General features: G+C 46.1%; 1 long non-coding RNA gene across 1 annotated transcript; it reads left to right on the top strand.

Moving 5' to 3' along the window:
• Positions 1 to 430: 430 nt before the first annotated feature.
• On the top strand, positions 431 to 8091 carry LOC129388354 (uncharacterized). The gene is made up of 3 exons (XR_008615320.2): positions 431 to 520; positions 4662 to 4859; positions 7883 to 8091. It is a non-coding gene; the product is annotated as an uncharacterized lncRNA (long non-coding RNA).
• The last annotated feature ends 11733 nt before the right edge of the window (positions 8092 to 19824 follow it).

The raw sequence follows: 19824 nt of genomic DNA, 5'->3' as shown, positions 1-19824 counted from the left end.
AGATTACGCCGTTGGAGAAAAAACAAAACACTGCTTTGACTGCCCTGATCCGCATGTTTGTCGACATAATTATTGTTTTTTTTTTAGAGAAGCTACAATCTATGGACGCGCTGTCGCCTCGTAACATGCCATGAAAATGTAACAGCTCGCGCCGTCAGTTGTTATTCTACTAGCGGTTGACTCCTCGAATAAACACGAAAATTCCTGTAATTCTCGTGTCAAATGAACGGATGTTTGAGTTGCCAGTCTCCTAAACAAATAGAAAACGCACATGTTTGTCTGGCCGTCAAAAATCCTATTTCGCCTGACCACGTGCAGCGTCAAAATGAAAAAAAGAAAAAGAATCTTCATTGCTGCCGGAAGTGCGTTGCGCGTTCTTTCAAATATCCTGCGTGATAGTAACACTATTTCTCGCAGTCTATCGCATGGTTGCCGGGGATGGGCAGCCTATGCACAATTCAGTGTCTCCGTCACTCTAGTCCGCGCACAGTGGCAAGTGGTGTTAGAACCAGCACTCACGGTAAGCTTTGTGGCGCTTATTCGCGAAAAATCCTTTAGCCTATAATTAATTGTAAAAGCAAATTTCGGCCCATCCTGATGCGGAACATTTAGGCTCGTTAAAGCATTTCACTTTCTATATTCACGAGGTGCGGTCTTGTTTTTCTGGCCGCATGCTACAATCCTTGAATTGCTTGTGCAAAAATAGTCCCAGCTTCTCCCGAAAGGCAAACCTTCGATTGCGATAGGGAATTATTATAAAGTATACGAGGTAGCTTTATTGGCCATAACAACATGTAAATATTTACTTACTAACTAAATTACCAAGCATGATGTCCCGTGTGCACAGGCAAACGAGCACATGTCGCTCGAAGACCTAAAAAACTCCCTGTAAAATCACTGGTGTGAGGAAACGGGGCAGCACCAGCGAGCGAAGTGACCTGCCTGCTGCCTCTCGCTTCAGTCCTCGCTGTCAATGCTGCTCAGATCAGGTTCTATAGCGCAGTCGTCCTCCGTACCTTCCGCGATGTCAGAAATGACAATGAGACCAAAACTTTTCACAACGATGTCCGGAGATTATGCACAAGCCACTCAGAATCGAAGAGCATGCACAGAAGCTGCCACGCTCTCTTCAGTCTTCGAATGATTTTTCTCAACGTCTAGTCTTTTTTTTTTTTCTAATTTTAGACTGGCATGGTTGGGGTGAGGCTGTTATATGAATGCGGCCTTTAAGAGGCATATACGGTAACACTAGTATAGGCGGCCAACCAATGCCCAAAACTCTTACGAATAAAAGTCTATGTACTCATACACTTGGCCCCTGATACGTGGTATTCAATAATTAGAAAATTGAAATAGTAAGGCAAACAGTACCGTATTTCCTACGAATTCACAGTTGAATGAATAAATGACTACGAAACTTCAAGACCGGGGGCACCAAAATACATTCACATTGCTGCATAAGGCGTCGGGCGAAAAAAGCATAATTTTGGGCAATTACGCGAATCACAACACGTGCATTGCGTTCGTATAAAAGCATTGACGCAGACATCAGCATGCGATACATTCCAATAAGAGCATGTTGACTATTCCATGCATAAACCGACGCGAATGCAGTCGCTATTCGGCAAAGAAAGCTTTGCAGGAAAAGGGACGTGTCAAATCTACGAAGTTTCGCGAAGCCGCTTATTGCAATAGATAGGAACATCGTATGCGTCCTTGCGTCGGCTCCGTAGCTTCTCCACTGAGATGAATATTTATTGAATCAACAATTGAGCACAGTATTCTTGTCTACGTAGGTGCTGTGTGGTGTTCACCCATGATTATTAAAATACCAAACTGTCTTCGTATTAGGTCGGAGTTTACAAGCGTTTCTAAAGATAGCATTATCTCAGTGGTTAGGCGTGTGTTGCACCGTGACCGCCGCCTTCGGCTTTTTCCATTTGTTCAGAACGCTGGAGAGCATACTTCGAGAGACTTTATCGTATTTTTTTCAACCTATATTTTTAACGCCAGGAGAATTTACGCAACCTAGATGAAGCGCAGATCAATCGGATTATATCTTCTCGAGAACGTTCTAGAACGCCATGCTGGCATTTTTGAAAAATATCACATTTCACAAACTTTTGAATTTGTCGCTTGTAAATTTATTCAGGCGGGACAGGAAATGTAGTTCACATTGCCCCCCCCCCCCCCCCCCCCCCCCATAGAGACTACACTGCTCTATTCTTAGGGGAGATTTACTCCCGCGGCATCACTGCATTTTTTTACCCTTGACACAACTTGCGTGCCAAATTGAATTTTACGTAATGTTTTCACAAAAAGCACAAAAGAGGAGCAACATGCCACACGAACACTCATATCCACAAGCTATTGATTAGCAAATAAACAATGACATTTGTTTCTTCTGCTCGACGAAATCCTATTCTCGGCTTTAAGAAAAGAGAGTTTAGTTCCCGACGTTCACGTGCTTTTAGTATAGACAGCGAGAAACATGACATACCTTTCTAATACATTAAAATATAATGTACATATGCAAGGCAAGTTTGGTGAACTGTAGAAAATAAACCTATTTGTTCCGTAATTATGCTTATAGCTTCACTCATAAAAAATGCACATAATCCTACCATATTACCCAGAAAAGCATTTTCACGGCGGTATAGCCTGCCGACCAAGACAGGACTGACCACGTAGTCCTAAACAAGTCGAGAGCTGGGCACCAGCCATTGTGGTCTACGCTGGTGTTACGCTCTAATTCACTTCTAGAGAATGGCTCAACAGCGACATTAAAATCTGTACTTTAACAGTATACTAAATTATCCGGGTTGGGGAACTTTTGTAGGAAAAGAAAAGGTAATTAATAAAAGGAAAATCGGACATCCACCCATTCGTAGCAATTGCTACAAAGGAAACCCATATGGGTTCCTCGAAAGAAAAAACTCAAAGCTAAAGAAAAATTCGTCCTGGGCCGGGACCCGGACCCGGGACCACCGCCTTTCCGGGGCAGCTGCTCTACTATCTGAGTTAACCAGGCGGCTAGCAGATGGCAGGGCGAAGTCGAATTTCTCGACAACACGAAGCAAAGGAAAGTGTTTGAGGTAGTAGTTCTGCGGAAGCCCGCAAGGTGGAGAGAGGTAATTAATAAAGGGAAAATCGGACATCCACCCGTTCGTAGCAATTGCTACAAAGGAAACACATACGGGTTCTTCGAAAGAAAAGCCTCAAAGCTGAAGTCCGATTTTTCCTTTATTAATTACTTCTCTCCACCTTGCGGGCTTCCGCAGAACTACTACTTCAGAAAAGGTAATGCTTAAAATTAAGTTAACTTATGGGGTTTTACGTGCTAAAACCACTTTCTGATTATGAGGCACGCCGTAGTGGAGGACTTCGGAAATTTCGAGCACCTGGGGTTCTTTATGAAGCGCCTAAATCTAAGCACACGGGTGTTTTTCGCATTTCACGCCATGATCACAATGCAGCCGCCGTGGCCGGGATTCGATCCCGCGACCTCGTGCTGAGCAGGCGAACACCATAACCACTGAGCAACCATGGCGGGTAAAAGATAATGCTAAAATTTACTGGGAAAATGTTCCCATCAATTTATTGCTATAAGGCAGCTGGTACACGTTCGAAAGAAAAAAATACGACACACAGACATGCAGCGCTGAGTGTTCAGCCTGCGATTTCTCGGCGTTCAAAACTAGGGGCCCTACGCGAAAAAGTCCTCAACATGTACCAACCAGACGATATATCCACGCCTATCACTGTATGGTAAAGACAAACAGATTTGCATGATTGTCTGGCGAGTACATCATGAAGAAATCCGAAACACGAACACAGTCACGTGGAAATTACAAGAAAACTTCTGCTATTTACGTTTATAACGTTCTTCTTACTTTCTTCGCTGGTCCGCCCGGCAAGTCACGGGTACGCGGATTTTTAATGCGCAAGCACTCTCTACCCCATTACGCGAAAATCTGGCGTCGGCGGCGACGTGACCGAGCGGTGGTACCAAACATGGTTGACTGAGCAAAAAGTACAAACACATTATTAAAATGCTCGGGCTGACATCAAATTTCTCAGGGAGGTTCCTGTAAACCAATTATATTAATGGCTTCGAAAAGGATATCTTGCAAATTTCGCTCTGTGGCGGAGTCAAACCCTGGCGCCCGTTGTGCCAGACGAGCACGCTTCCATGACGCCCCGACGGCTTCACGGTTCTGGCTGACTAAAGACGTGGCCTCGTGCATGCGTCATTGGCCACGTAACGGTGCAGCCAATGGGGAGGAGGTGGCACGACGTCATAAGTGTGTGAAACGACCGAAAACATTCCACCCAAGGAACTACTATAATACTTTCGTATTGCCACACGTAAGCAGGCATGAGTTTCTCTGCCGAAATTTTCCCATTTGCGCCGGGACTGCTTTCTTTTTATTCGAGTTGTTCATGGCATATATATTTGTTGTTCACGATCGCAGCAAACGGGCGATCGAGCGTGTACCTCCGTCTCTTCGTCCGCATCTGTTTTAGCGCGGCCTTGAGAAGTGTGAACAACAATACAGTAAAGAAAATAAATTCACTCCGGGGCGTCTACCTAGATGCACCACTTTCATTGTGAAAACGCTCGTTTTTACGTAGAGTCTAAAGTATTCTTCATTGCTCAGCATCACCGCACAGGGTTCACCAGGATGGCATGGAACGTCCAACTATCGTGGCACCAGCGAGTAGTTATCTGGGTGCTGCGTCAGGGAGTCATTCCCCGTCACTCTGCTATCGCACCAGACGGAAATCGACGCTACGCCAAGAGCACTGGCATAGGACTGGGCTCCGCTTACGATGTCATGCTTCAAAAGATAGCTATGGTAAGATGATGAAGGAGTTGATTGCTTGATTTATAAGCGTGCTACTCTTATTCTTTCATTCTGCACATTAGAGTACGACGGAAAGCCAGCTCAAGAAAGCAACAAATGATGGTGTGTGTGACTGCGTAGTTGTTATCTTTGTAATGCAATAATTTGCGCCAGTATCTTTACTTCCCTCTCTACACACACATTCAAACTGAAAAGTAAAAATGTCAATAATACAGCCAAAACATTCGCTTTAGCTTACACTGTCACAACACTGTTAAATTCGAAATTCTGTTGAGAAAGGAAGATTTTAATATTTTAAGGATCCCCGAACAAAATGTATTTGCTTCCTAATTTAGTATATTTGAAGAGAAGAGCGCGAGAGATGGGGCAGGTGATGGCAAACACACACATGGTGCGCCGACTTGAACGAAAAATCGAGGCCGAATTCACAAACAATTTCGTTCGTAAGTGCTGTCTTTCATGGGCTTATTATCGTTTTCACTAATAATATGTCCTACATCACAATTCCCTGGCACGAACACCTTTAGCGAAATAATGTTTTGTGAATAAGAGCTCTGGTGGAATACCCAAAAATCTCGATCTGATTATGAGGCAGGTTTTAGCGGGAGAATCCTGATGAATTCCCAGTTCTTTGGGTTTTTCTGAACGTGCACCCCATGCGTGGTACTCGGACGTTTTTGCATTGCGCCCCTATTGAAATGGCGCTTCCAAAGCCAGTATTTGATTCATCGACTTTATGCTTAGCAGCGTAACCCCATAGCCACTAAGCTGCCTTCGCAGCCGAAAATAACTGTGGGACACTGCACTTGAACCAGTTCTGCTACCAGCATACAAACGCGCATAAACGACGTTAAAATGTTTGTTATTAATTCAAATGACAGACACTGGGGGTGTCCAATGTTTTGCGTCAGCCCCGAGGATGAATGACGCACCACGGCTAGCGGCTCATGGGTGGCCGAACCCCAGGACGTTAACTGCAAGCCCATGCTCTGCGACTAGACATTCGTGAACATGACTCGTACAAAATACGCGCAGCTGACCTTTCGCTACTTGTGTTTCACTCATATACCATCAGTAGGATGATTTGTTAGTCGTGTTGGTACCAAAATCTTGAAGCAAATCGCGGAAAGAAACAGTTACATGTTGGCGAAAATACGCTGGCCAAACACTCTGAATTATCCATGAAGAGCTTTCTCTTTTTCTCTCTAAAACGGTATCAAACTTCAAGATTGTGTTGATGATCTGACGGCCTCCTTGATGAAGTAAGCTTTGATGTACTCCGAAGGCTCGCTAATAAACTCTTCTGAATGTGTGCAATAATAGTGACCGAATGGATAAGCAAAAATATTACTTGCGAATAAAATGGATCGATGTATTGAACTTTACCGAAGTCCCTGGAGGAATATTTCCACAGTAGTTAACTACCTTATTACACCTATAAATGACTACTTAAAAGTAGGTAAAGCGCCATATTGTCAAAAAGTTCCTTAAACTGACCGACAGCCTTCTCATTTCAAACAAATGTGTCGCTAGGTAAACTGGTCCGTGTATCTGTGAGGCCAGGGCCTGTGTTCCTGTTTCGCGAATCTTACGAACAAGAACGCCGTCTCCACCTCCTCGCATAGCTGTCGTGTTACGGTGCTCGCCCACCAAAATGGTATCCTTTCTCGCACCGCAAGATAGTGCCCACTTCCTACAAGACACTTTCCGTCATCCTTTCTCATTCATCTCCTAGCGGAGCACCATGTAACAGTTGCAAATCAAATTTGCAAATGGCAACCTACATAATGAAATGTTCAACGTTGGCGCAAATTAAAAAAATTTTGGGAAATGTTAGTAATTCTTCTGCGTCACATCAACACGTACCAGAATATACAACAATATCCTCATTGTTTCTGTTGTTAGCCGTATTTTGTGCGAGTAGAAACTGTGGAGCGTTCTAATAAATACTGAGCATAAGATACGGAACGCTCTTGAAAACATAACTTCATTACTTTCTATTCAATGTGTTTGTAATTCAATGCACCAGTATTTCCTATAGATTTGTTTAATTCACATAGAAAATATTGACAACAATGTATTGCGCGCACATACTAAGGAAATAGTGTGTGAAATATAATTAATTTAAGAACACTAGAACAAGATTTTTTCATTCTTTTTGAATACCTGCACATTCTTTGCAGTCCTTTTTCTGCTCATTCCCCCGACACACTCTATAAATGTCATTTTCAACCCAAAGCAATATTTCTAGCTCTTGCTACGTAGACAGGCATTATCCGATCGTCTTGTACAATTTTTTCACGGAACGCTATGATAGAGCAACCACTTGCACAACTCTTCTTGACATACGCGGTCCCAACTGTACAAAGCTGATGTGTTGGTTTCTGCCAGCTTAGGACTAACAAACTCTGATCTTCTGTACGTTTTCGAAATCATTAGAAAGGAAAAAAAGCAGACCTCACACGAGCGCCTACTAACACAATGCATTTGTTGATTGTGTCGCGCAGTGGCCACACCACCTCAGCATGCATAGCATGGAAGAATGCCTAATGCTCTCCTCCGTTTGTTTCTTTTCCTTCCTTCTTGTTTCTCTCTATGCTTCTTGCTTTCTTTATATCTTGTTAACCCGACTCCGTGTGGGAAATCACATCTTGTTATTGAACATATTTAATGCGCGACGCAATAAACGATGTTAGTCAGCTCTCGGCTGCTGTCTTTCTTGTCAGTGTCGTTATTTTCACCCTCCCAAATGCGTTGAAAAGCGTAATTGCTCTTCAGCAGCTGCCATTGGGGCTAATTTTGGCACCAAAATAGCCGACATGTACAGGTCGCGTTTTCGAGCGAAAATGATTGCTGCTGGTCCACGAATAGGTCTAGGTCTAGCAAATACACACTGGCATGCAGCTTTATCCAGCGACACAGAATGCGTTTCGAAAATGAAATGTTGTTTCAGCAACGTGTTTTCCTAATCGTTCTCTTTCGTTTCTTCTCTGCATGCCTTTCTGCGGACCCAGCTGTCTCAATGCATGGTGGCTGCCGCAGTCCAGGACGTCTCGTATGGCGCTTTTAGGACTCCCAACTTCCTCTGCGACGCCTCGGAGACCGACGCTGTCTTTTCTGCGTTGGTCCCGTTCTGCAAAGCAACGCTCTGCAGCTTGTAAGCATTCTGCGTAGCATGCATGCATAATTCCAAGTTCCAATAAATACTGCTTTCATTCTTGTTTTTATATAGCGTTACCTAATCACAATGCACAACGTTTGAAGTAACCTTAGTAGGGCCCGATTTAGCAAGCTGTTTATTGCTGACCCGGTACGTCATCACCAATGTCTTTCAGTTGTGACCAGCGAAGTCCACTCGTAATTATATTCGTAAGTATTTCTTTACCTTGAGTAATAATAACAAAGTGCAGGTAAGAATAGATGGAGGCGTCCAGCCGTTGCATTTATTGCCGAGCGCTGCTCATAGTGCCTCCAGCCGACCGCAAAAAGAGTTCCCTGCATGGTATTCTCGAAACCGACTTTCCGCGTGGCTTTGTTGGGGTTAGTGCGAATGATATAATTAGAAAACAGCGTTGCTGATGTTGAGGCACACAACGTGAACGTCCGTGCTCAGGGTCACGTCGTGTGGGTCTTAATATACGCGAGAATGCTTTTTTTTATTTTGCGCTTCGCCTCTTGTAGTTGAATTTAGGTCACAGATGCAGAGGTCATGTTGTGTGAGCCCTCAGGAACTCCTTCGCGATTGCGTGCAGATGTACTGGCCTGCAACAAAATTTCCTATATCACACTCCATCTTCCGAAAACTCTTGAAGTTAGCGATAACATTCTTACACGCTGGTCGCGCTTCTATAGAACAGTTATAGGTACCGAGGTTACGTGAACTTCAAGAATGTGTGACTCAGCTAGCGAAAGACCTCAGAACTGTTCTAACCGACGGCAGGGGCCGAAGAAGCGCTTTCTTTATTAGTCATCCATTTCCTCTTAATCTCGCACCTTGCAGCGCAAGGCACGAAACACATGTGCCGGAACGCCCCATATGGAATAGCCGGCTGAGGAAGATGGTTCTGGCTATGATGACTATGTGCAGCGGTGCCCAGGAAACAGCTTTTGATGCCGGCGGATCACGTGTATCTGTCGTTTCGGCGTTTGTGAAGTTGTTTAAAGCGCATAATGATGGCGATGTCGTTAAGTAGGTTGGTTTGATCTTGTGTATCACCCCTGTGTCTGCACGTCCGTTGAGGTCGATGATAACAGCTTTTTCCATCCGCTTAAGTACCTGGAAAGGGCCGTCACAGGGAGGCGTAAGAAATGGTCGGATGCTTTCAGGCTGAGCGAAAATGTTGCTCCGTGTAGGCATGTGGGCTGACAAAACATTACATTACGATGAAACCCTACTAGGGCTAAGGCGGAAGCATGCAAACAGGAAGGGGAGCTGCTGGACATAGCTATGTGGATCAGGCGTGGCAGCAGTAGATGGCGCGCAAAATTTGCCGCGTAACCACAACGTTGTGCCACAGACCAGTTCCGCCACCGTGGCGCCGAGGTCTTCCTTGAAAGAGGAGCGCATACCTAGCTGATTGTGCAGGAGTTCAATCATTCAACGACAGTTCCGAAACAGCTAATGCGCTAAATCGATATTTATGCTCAGTGTTTACGCGCCACGATGGTATCAGCCCACAGTTCCCTATCTATTAACACATTCTGCCGATTGGTGATGCCAGAATTACTGAGAGAGGTGTGTTAGCACTTATGCTTAACCTCGACGCTAAAATATCGCCTGGAGCTGATAGAATGCCGAATGCGTTTGTTTACCGGTATGCCGAATGGTGTTCAAACTATTTAACTTTAATATTCTAGAAATCACTGTCATGCGCGGAAATCCCAACCGACTGGAAATGCGCGATAGTCATCCCTATACCAAAAAAAAGCATATCCGTCTCTCTTCACATCATATAGACCAACATCTTTACTCTGCACATGCGCAAAAAGCTTCGAACACAGAATTTTTCCGCACATTTCTGCCTTTCTTATCAACGCAATAATTGACGGAAGACAACACAGTTTCCGGCGAAGTTTTTCTACCGTAACTCAGCTCGCAGAAACAGTTCACGACTTAGCGGCAGTTTTAGATAGAGAAGGCCAAATTGATTAAATATTTCTCGATTTTGAAAAAGTACTTGACCGCGTCTCTCCCTGCAAACTACTGCTTAAACTAAAACTCATTTTAAAGACCGACGCCTTAGTACACTGGATTAAAGCGTACCTTTCATTACGGAAACAAAGTGTTCAAGTCAACGATGCAGCTTCGACACCCGCAACTGTAGACTCAGGCATTCCGCCGGGATCAGTGTTAGGGCCGCTCTTCTTTCTTGTCTTTATCAACGACCTCATCAGTTACATACCCGTCAAGATAAAGCTTTTTGCAGATGACTGCATTTTGTACAACGAAATACGCAATCCAAATGATCAGGAAGCTTTAAACACCTCGTTCTCTACAATACAAACATGGTGCTCGAAATGGCATATGACAATTAACCTCAGAAAGACTGTTGCAATGATCATTACTCGGAAAAAGAATCCCTTAACCCCTACTTATAGCATTAACAACCAGTCTTTACAGTCGTTTCTGCGTACAAAAGCTTGGGAGTAGTAATAACATCAGATCTTAGGTGGAATGAACATGTAACATACATTTATAATAAAGCAATGAAGAAACTAGGCTTTGTAGGCGATCAATAGGAAACGCTTGACCTGAAATAAATCTTTTAGCATATAAAACATTCATCCCACCCATTCTAGAATACGCTGCGATTGTTTGGGGTCCGCACACACACGCCAACATCATTATAATTGAGAAAGTCAAAGAAAATCAGCCAGGTTTATTTTCAATTCGTACAGCTGGCGCACATCCCCATCATCTCTTCTAGAAGCTGCAGAACTGGAAAACCTTGCAATAAGGCGTTAGCGGAACAGAATGAAATTTTTCTTCTTACTCTATACCAGTCAGTTAGGCACACATAAACCATTAGATATTCTACCTGCTAGCCACGACTCCACGCGCACTTATCACAACAGAAAGGTTAGAGATTTTTCCTGCTGAACCAACGCATTTATTTGCCCGCGCACGATTTCCGAATGGAACGCATTACCTGCCACAACTGTTGGCTGTCCAACGGTTTCATCCTTTCTTTCAGCACTTCGTGAATGAACCATAGCGTTCATCTTTCGTCTCTACCAGTCAAATCATGAGTGTGAAAAGGTTTCTCTTAAGCTGTTTGTTATGCAGATTCTTGTTCAGTGTCTGCTATCTTGTTTGATCTTATTTCATACTTGTGTTTTGTTCCAAATGCCCACTCGTGCATAAGGCCTGATAACAAGGCTGGCAGTACTTGTAAAATAAATAAATAAAATTCCATTTGCCGATGGACGATGCGCGGTAGTGGTGGTATGGCGAAAAAAGAGGAGGCATGTGACTTCGCGGAAGAGATCGGATTCCAACAGTCGTCCCCTATCGGCCGTAGCAACGCTGAGGCATCCGAAGTGCGAGATCCAGCCAATGACCAAAGAAGGAAGCCACTGTAAGTGCTTATTACACATGAAGAGACGCAATGTTCATAATAACGACACTTGCGGAACGCTGCATTTAGGATTTATGCAATCAGAATATTCACCAATAACTGATACAATTTGCGATCCGTTAGTCAGAAAGTGCGCAATCTAGGTTAGTAACAGTTCAGCAGTACTGAGTATAGAAAGCTTAAGCGACGCTAGTTGCGGGGGGGGGGGGGGGGGGGGTGGCTGCTCTGTCCAAAGCCTTTGCGAAATCGAAGAAAGTACAGTACCATCAAGAATTAACGTCAAGTATTAGGCGCAAACATCATCGAAGCAAACTGTTTTGACACGAAGATGAGCGTTGAAATCCGTATTTCTGCAACCTCGGAAAATCTGCAACCTCGGAAAGGAATTCCGGGTGTGTCGTGAATACCACGCCAAGTGTGCTTGCTTTTTTCTTATAGTGACGTTCACCAGATGGGCCTAGTTACCAACTTTGATAAATTAAAACATGAACCTAAATCTATATCTCCTTGGCAGTGCGATGAAAATCCTAAAATGCGTATATATAAACTGGTAAAGTACGAGACCAGTTATTGCTCGGAAGCGTAGTCTCCCACAAGGATTACTGGTTAAGATGGAGGGCGATGGGCAATGTTATTGTGAAGTCGTGCAGGTCTGCTGCAACTGCTGACAGTGAGTTTGCGGAAAGTAACAAGTTAGCACTAGAACACAGGTATATTTAGGTGTCATTGAATGTCATACAATTTTGAAGTTTCAAACTACGTCGTTAAGAAATGATGTCGCTTCTTGCAACAATATTATGACATGTGAGATGGTTGTCAAATGAACTTTAAGCTCAAATATGTTTATGTGAACTAGAATGAGTTTGGCAACCCCAAAATACCCGCCCAAAGCGTGATATCGTTCGCGCGCGTGGAATTCAACGATGGCGGCATAGTCGCATGAACTTCCGACGCCGCTCATATGAGACCCATCATGCTCGACGAGCTGTTCATTGATGCAACGCCATGTTTTCCGGCGCATTACCACGTTCTGAAGTGACATGGCATGCGACGTATTCCGTGCATGTAATTACAAATACTGTAGAAGCTTTGCGGGGCTTTGGGAGAGACATTTGGTTAAGCGCTAATTCAATGGCATAAATTTTGATTGCCTTTATGTGTTGCTGTTGTCTGGCCTGTAGAGACTCACTCCAGCGGATAAACCTGCTTGTTAGCGTCGTGGGTGACGTTGGCCTTCTTCCTAGAGAGCTGCAATCTAATATGGCGCAGGTTGAAATCGCCACTTCTAACGGAAGACGGTAAGTAAGTTGCTCGCATTTGATTACCATAGCCAAAATGGTCTTACCTTCGGCTTTTATTGGACACTACAAAAGTACTCAAACTGTATTGTTAGAGAGCTTGTGTTCTTTGGAAGCGATCATCACAGTTTAGGGAATCAAGCAGTTTCTTCATTTTTGCAGAAAACACACATGTCGCTTATGCACAGCTCACACCAGCAAATTCGCCATGAACATTGCGATGCTACATACAGCAAATGCTGTGAGAGCAGGCGTCATCAAATCTGAGTGATTACGCATGATTTTATTTTCTAATTTTCGTGGCACGGTATTAGGTGTATTATCCATGTGTATTTCCGCTAAAAAGGACATAAGCTAATTTACAGTTCCTCAGAAATGAAAACTTGCATAGCGCTATAATACATTCACCTTGGTGAATATTCGTCAAAAGGAAAATAAATAAAAGAAACGTACAGTACCTTTCTTTCGGATGTGATACTCATTAAAACGCGTGATGGAAGAAAGCATAGCAAAATAAACATTCAAATATTTGTCATTTGTGGCTATGCAAGTGTGGCATCTTCGGGCCGCTTTCGTGAATATTTCAACTTTAACGAAATTTGAATGGCCCCTAAATTGGCTGCGTAATCTAAGAAGGTCTGCCATTTATTCGACAAAAGTTGATAGGGTTGTGCGGCAAGAAACGTGTCTTCAGAGGCCTGCTACTCCAGTGACATATTCTGTATCAATTTCAGTTGACCGAACTTTGAAAACATTTTCCAGGCCACAATCTTTAGACAGCATAGAATATTTGATATCTCAGTTGCCCTTCAATTTATTGAAACAGACTATATGTGAGCATAAGTAGCACCGTCAACTCGAAGAAAGCTGGTTGCGTAACATAAGAATGTTACCTTGTTGGTCTAATGACAACCTTAGGTAAATGTCGGGGCCGACATATTATTGCGATAACAATTATATGAAGACATCACTCTATGTGGAATTTCACCGCCGTCATCAGCGTGAACGGGCGAAAGTAAGCCGAGAAAGATGGCGACTTGATGCGCGCCGTTCCCCCACGCGCCCAATTTTGGAGGTCACGTGATCAAGCGCGCGCTAAGGTGGGATGGGGAGCAGGGTGAGGTGAGCGTACGAGGGGCAGATGAGGGCGCGCCGCCTCTCCAACGTCGGCTATGGCTGCCCGTGGCTGTACCTGCGGCTAAGCGCATACGCGGCCTTCGCGCTGTACTTTGGAGGTAATCTGCAGCGAGCTCAACGGTTAGGGCGAGCGAGATGGCTGGTCAATTCACGTGACCTATCTTCCCGCCTTCCTACTGTTGCACGTCGGATACGTGTTGAAGCCAGAAGCAGTCCGAAACAACCGCTCTCTGAGGTCAGCGTTCTTCAGTACAGCAAACTCATGAAAGCAAGCTTTCGCAGTTATCGAGTGATACCTCTTGTTTTTTTCATGTGCACGCGTGACAGAAGGCTGGTTAATTTAATTTGTGAGCAAATGCTGACTGCTATTTATTCGGCGCATGAATCTGCTAAACCTTGCTTCATGTAGTTGTCTAATATATTGCTATTTCTACCCATGCTTCGCCTTTCGGATTAAACTGCGACTTTCTTATAGCAAAGCACGCATAAGAAAAGCCATAGAAGCCAAAGATGCGAATCATATGCAGTGACGTCACAGCGGAAGTCATCTGGGACCTGTTTCCGCTTATCGAGGCTTCCGAGACGGATCTGTGGTATCGAAGCTCCGGGAGGCAATGCTTAGCGGAACTCATGGTTCTTCAAAGTGGATACCCTTACATGCACATAGCACCACAACTATGGCCTGTAATAGGATTTTGGGAGTTTGTCTTGCCAATTCTGCGATTCAAGCTTCACTGGCCGTACATTAAGGTAGGTGAAAAATTTTGAGCAAGAAACGTGATTAGATTTTGTTTAAATATAAAAGCATAACACCATCTCAGCATCACGATGCTCCATATGCGCTAGAAAATTATACAACAGTACGTATATTAAATGATTGTAGCGTTCACACTTCCATACATCCATATATGTATGGTGTCGAAAACATCCTCGGCAAATAAGAGCACAGGAATCATTTTTTTACAAGTGCTTTGCCACCATTATTTATGCAACACTCAATGCCTTGACAGCGCCAAAGTGCATGGCTTCATGGCACAACAACACAACTTCATGACCTATGCTTACGAAAATTTCGCGACTCATGAACATCTGGCGGAGCAGTTAGGAACACAACGCAAAGGACGAAATACAGCACGAGTGGAATCCGCGGAGGATCCTAAGCCGACAACACCAAACCGCCAACTCCAGGTGGAGGACAACCACCAACATGGCGGCTCCCAAACGTAGGCACACCAAGCCGCGTCCTACCCTCTGCATTTCCCACTGGAATTGCAGATACAATAGACCCCGCTCGGCCAACCTGAAAGATTACCTCAAAGCAAACAATCCTGACATAATCGCGTTAAAAGAAACCAACACCAAGTAAATAAAGCTCCCCGGTTACGACACTATGGCACACACTGCCCGCACCATCATTCTTCTCAAGAAGACACTAACCGCACAGCCCCACGAAAATGAAGACACTAAAATCAAACACACGATACTGGAAGCGTTGCCGACTCGCAAGAACCAACAGAGCCTATACCTCGTCAATCTCTACAGGCCGCCGCGGAAGCAGCTACTCCTTTACGACCCCTTCGTCCGGGACCTTCGCAAGAACGTTAACGGCAACCGGCTTGTTGTAGTAGGGGACTTTAACGCCCGACACGCCACCTGGCGCTACCCCAATATCACCAAGATAGGGGCACGGCTTCACGACGCCGCACAGCAGTACCGTCTTATGCTATGGAATGACCTGCTCCAAACCAACCGAGTGGGTAACAGGTTGTCTAGGGACACCAATCCTGATCTCACGTTCACTCGAGACGTGCGAAAGACCATGTGGACCTGACTCCCGGGCACGCTACGGAGCGATCACCGCTTAATTCAAATCAAGGTTGAAAAATCTCACCGCGCGCCCAAGACAGGAAAGGCACGACTCGCTGACTGGAACGCGTATAGGAATGAGCTTGACAACGATTCGGACGTCAAAGACATTGAAGCTGGGCTGAACAGTATCGTAGGTGCGGTTGATGGCCACACCAGGACGACTCGACTAGACGAGCACAATCCGGTGGTCGATAATCACCTACTGCGCTTATGGAAGGCTCGGCGATCGCACCTCAAACGATGGCGATACCAAGAGCTCAACCGCCAGCTCTGGCACCGAATTTCTCTATTAAGCATGCAGGCACAGGAGTACGCTGAACAGCTAGCGAGTCAGAACTGGCGATCCTTCTGCGACCAACTTCAAGGGACCCTCAGCACAAAGAAGACTTGGCATCTACTTCGAGCCCTGGTCGATGACACCCACACCAAAACCCAAAAAAGACATGCAATTCACCGACTAATCCACAACTATGGCGGCACAGAGGATCAGGCACTCCAAGAACTTCAGACGAAGCTACACGGCTCAGCTAACCCGCAAACCACTGCCACCAACCATTCCACCTCCAGGGTGTACGAAGGAGCGCCGAACGAAGAGTTATATCGGCCTTTCACACAGGCAGAGTTACAGGCGACCCTCTGTAGGCTAACACGCAATACGAGCCTGCGCAAAGACAGAGTCACCAAAAAGCACCTTCGACACCTACCCCCTCTGGCGCTGACGGCTCTCATTCAGTACTATAACGACTGCTGGATTAAGGACGAGCTACCAACAGCCTCTAAACACTCGGAAGTAACCATGGTACCCAAGTCAAACAAACCCATCTCCATCTCATATCTCCATCCCATCTCCCTTTCGTCCGGCGCCGGGAAACTGTTTGAACACGTGGTCAACGAGCGGCTCACCACACATCTCGAGGAAAACGATCGCTATCCGCACACCATGTTCGGCTTCCGCCAGATGCTCTCCACGTACGACGTCCTCTTCCAGCTAAAGGAAGATATTCTTGACCATTTGAGCAAACGCAGCAAGTCTTGCATTCTAGCTCTAGACGTCAAGGGCGCCTTTGATCACGTGAGCCATGAAGCCATTCTCAGTAACCTAGAAGATATCGGCTGCGGTGCCAAAACATACGCCTACATGAGCGCTTTCCTCATCAACCGTACGGCCACGGTGGGGATTGCCAACCTCCGGAGCAAGACATTTTACCTACCTAACAGGTGTACGCCACGAGGATCGGTAGTCTCGCCACTCCTCTTCAATGTGGCCCTCCTCGAACTTCCCCGCCTCCTAGACACCATCCAAGGGATATTCCATATTCTATATGCAGATGATATCACACTGTGGACGAGAGGCGTGAGCACGGGCGAACAGGCGACAAGTCTTCAGGAGGCGGTCAACATCATCGAACGGTACCTGAACACCTGCGGCCTCCACTTTGCCCCGAATAAATTCGAGCTGTTAGCACTCGGGGCACGCAACCAGGGCCGGCCCACAAGCCACGCCGCACCGGACCCACAAGTTCTTCTTCAGGGAGTCCCGATGTCGAAGGTCGACTCACTTCGAATCCTCGGAGTCCACGTACACAAGGACGGGTCCGGCTGCCCCACACTCCCCAGGCTACACAGCACCGTAGCACAGCTTACTCATCTGATACGACGGGTGGCCAATCGCCGCAATGGCCTCAAAGAGCACGACACCTTGCGAATGGTAGAAGACCACATATGGAGCTCCTTACCTCAACCTGAAGAGAGCCGAGACACGAGAGCTAAACCTCCTAATAGGAAAGGCCACGAAGCTCGCCCTAGGACTGCCGAAAACCGCCTCCACTGACCGATTGTTCGCATGGGAGTTCACAACTCCTGGGAAGAACCCGTGGAAGCGCACCTCATCCACCAGATCGAGAGACTCAAGCTCACAACCACAGGCCGAGCAGTCCTCCGACGCAGAGGATACGTAACAAACCTAGAACATGATGGCGAACGTAAGGAAAAGATCCCGTCCAAGCTCCGAGAATGTCTAGTTCTTCAGATACCTCGGAACATGCAGAACAGAACACCATCGAGGCAGGCGGCTCGCTAGGGTAAACGCCATCAGAGACAAGCATCGTAACGACCCGCAGGCGTGCTACGTGGACGCAGCCAAGTATCCGGGCCGAAATGTCTTCGCCATCAGCGTCACAGACTACAGGGGTACGACACTGGCATTGGCGACAATTCTCGCCAAACGTGCCGACACAGCTAAGGAGGCCGCTAAAGCACTCGCCACCCATACAAGCGAGGATGACGTAGTGGCCTTCACCGACTCTCAAACAGCGGCACGTAAATACATGAAGGGCAGGATCTCCATCAAATCAATCAATACACTGAAACGTGGCGACACTCCTCCCCCATACACCTGCAGCATGTGGGTTCCGGGACATGAGGGACTCGAGGAAAATGAAGCGGCACACACCGCGGCCCGGGCAAGCGTCAACCGGGCCCCCCCGCACGAGATTCTAGGCACGTCCCACCCACCCAAATCCGCGGAGGAAATGGAAATGTAGCGGCCGCACGTCTACCGATAACCTACACGTGCGCTACTGCGACACGCCCCTTTGATAAGAGCTTATATACCGCGGCGCCGAGCGTAGCCGGCGCACTTCTTCCCAGCTTATCACAGTCGGCGGCCCAGCTGTGCTGGTGCTCGCCAGTCACCTTGTCAATGGAATAATGCAATTCCTTTTGCGTACTGTCCCTGCAACCGCCTGGTTCCTGCCTGCCTGGAAGAACAGCACAGGAAAGAATACCGCTAACTTATCAAGTACTACTGCAGCACTATCGGCTTGAACGCAGGGTATCCAAAACTAACGAGAAACGAAGGGACCGACTACAGGTGACTCCAGAGCAATACTTTTACCCATGGAAGCTTACAGCATCATTTCCACCCGACGCTATACAGCTACGCCTGTCCACATTGCAACGTGCCAGATACCCTGGCGCACCTCCTGCTGCAATGTAAGAAAACCCGAGCAAGCATCAGAGCGACACAACCAGTGGCAGCAGACGCGGACCCAAACCTCCTCGCTGAAACGTGAGAGGCTGCGATCTCCATGCCGGACCTGATAGGCCAGCGCGAACGCGTCGCCCGGGCCCGGAGGGCGATCCAAGCAAGAGGGTTCCTGGAATAAGGGACCGTCCCACCTCGACTGACAAGTCACTGCTTCAAATGAAGGTTTCATAATTTCGCTCTCTTTGCATCAAACAAATAAATGACACCAAGTATGTCCCAAGTAATTCTGTTTAGTTTCTAGGAGATTCTTCACGCTCCAGCACTTCGATCGTGCGATATGTTTTTATTTTGAACGATCGTTGAGTAAATGGAGAAAACATACCAACGTAAAGCTTTTCAGGGGCAAGCTAACCTTGCGTTTGAGCTGCTCGCCAGACTTACGCAAAGAAAAAAGATTTCCACCCTTGGGGACTTCATTGCCTTCAACACGAATGGTCACCTATGCTTTCAGCATTATCCTTATTTAACGGTGCGTGCTTCCTGATTTTCTGTCGGGATCGCTGAAATACAGGCATGCTTTCCAGACCTGACAGTACCGGGACCACAGCGTTAAAGAAAAGCAACGCATGAGAGACACGTTACCAATATTACCCCTGGACAAGACTGAGGCCCCAATCGGTACCAATTTATCGTACAGTCCACGTATTATAGGCAGCATAGTTAAGTCCACAATAACCTCGTCACACTACAAAGAACGTTCGTGGAGAAGGAGGTGGGGGACAGCCTTGTGGAATTTCCTCGCCAACTCCGCACAAATTTATGCTGATTTAAATATTCCGTGAATACGCAGACTTCGCCTAACATTGTGTTTGGATAACCTTGAGTGACTTCAAAGTCTCACAGACAAAACGAGGTGTGCGTGATATGTGCAGGCTACTTAAAATTCGCACGCGTTAGCACATTTCTGTGGCAACTTCTCATTTTTCGTAAGTTATTCTGGATGCTTTGACAATTCATCTGCTAGTTAATTTCGCAAAATAAATACAAGATGCAGTGACTGGTTTCGGTTGTATGGTGCATTAGTG

Source organism: Dermacentor andersoni, chromosome 10 (assembly GCF_023375885.2).
Source record: "Dermacentor andersoni chromosome 10, qqDerAnde1_hic_scaffold, whole genome shotgun sequence".
In the NCBI taxonomy this organism is placed as follows: Eukaryota; Metazoa; Arthropoda; class Arachnida; order Ixodida; family Ixodidae; genus Dermacentor; species Dermacentor andersoni.
Note: the sequence above shows the minus strand (reverse complement) of the source record. Positions and strands in the feature narration are given on the sequence as shown.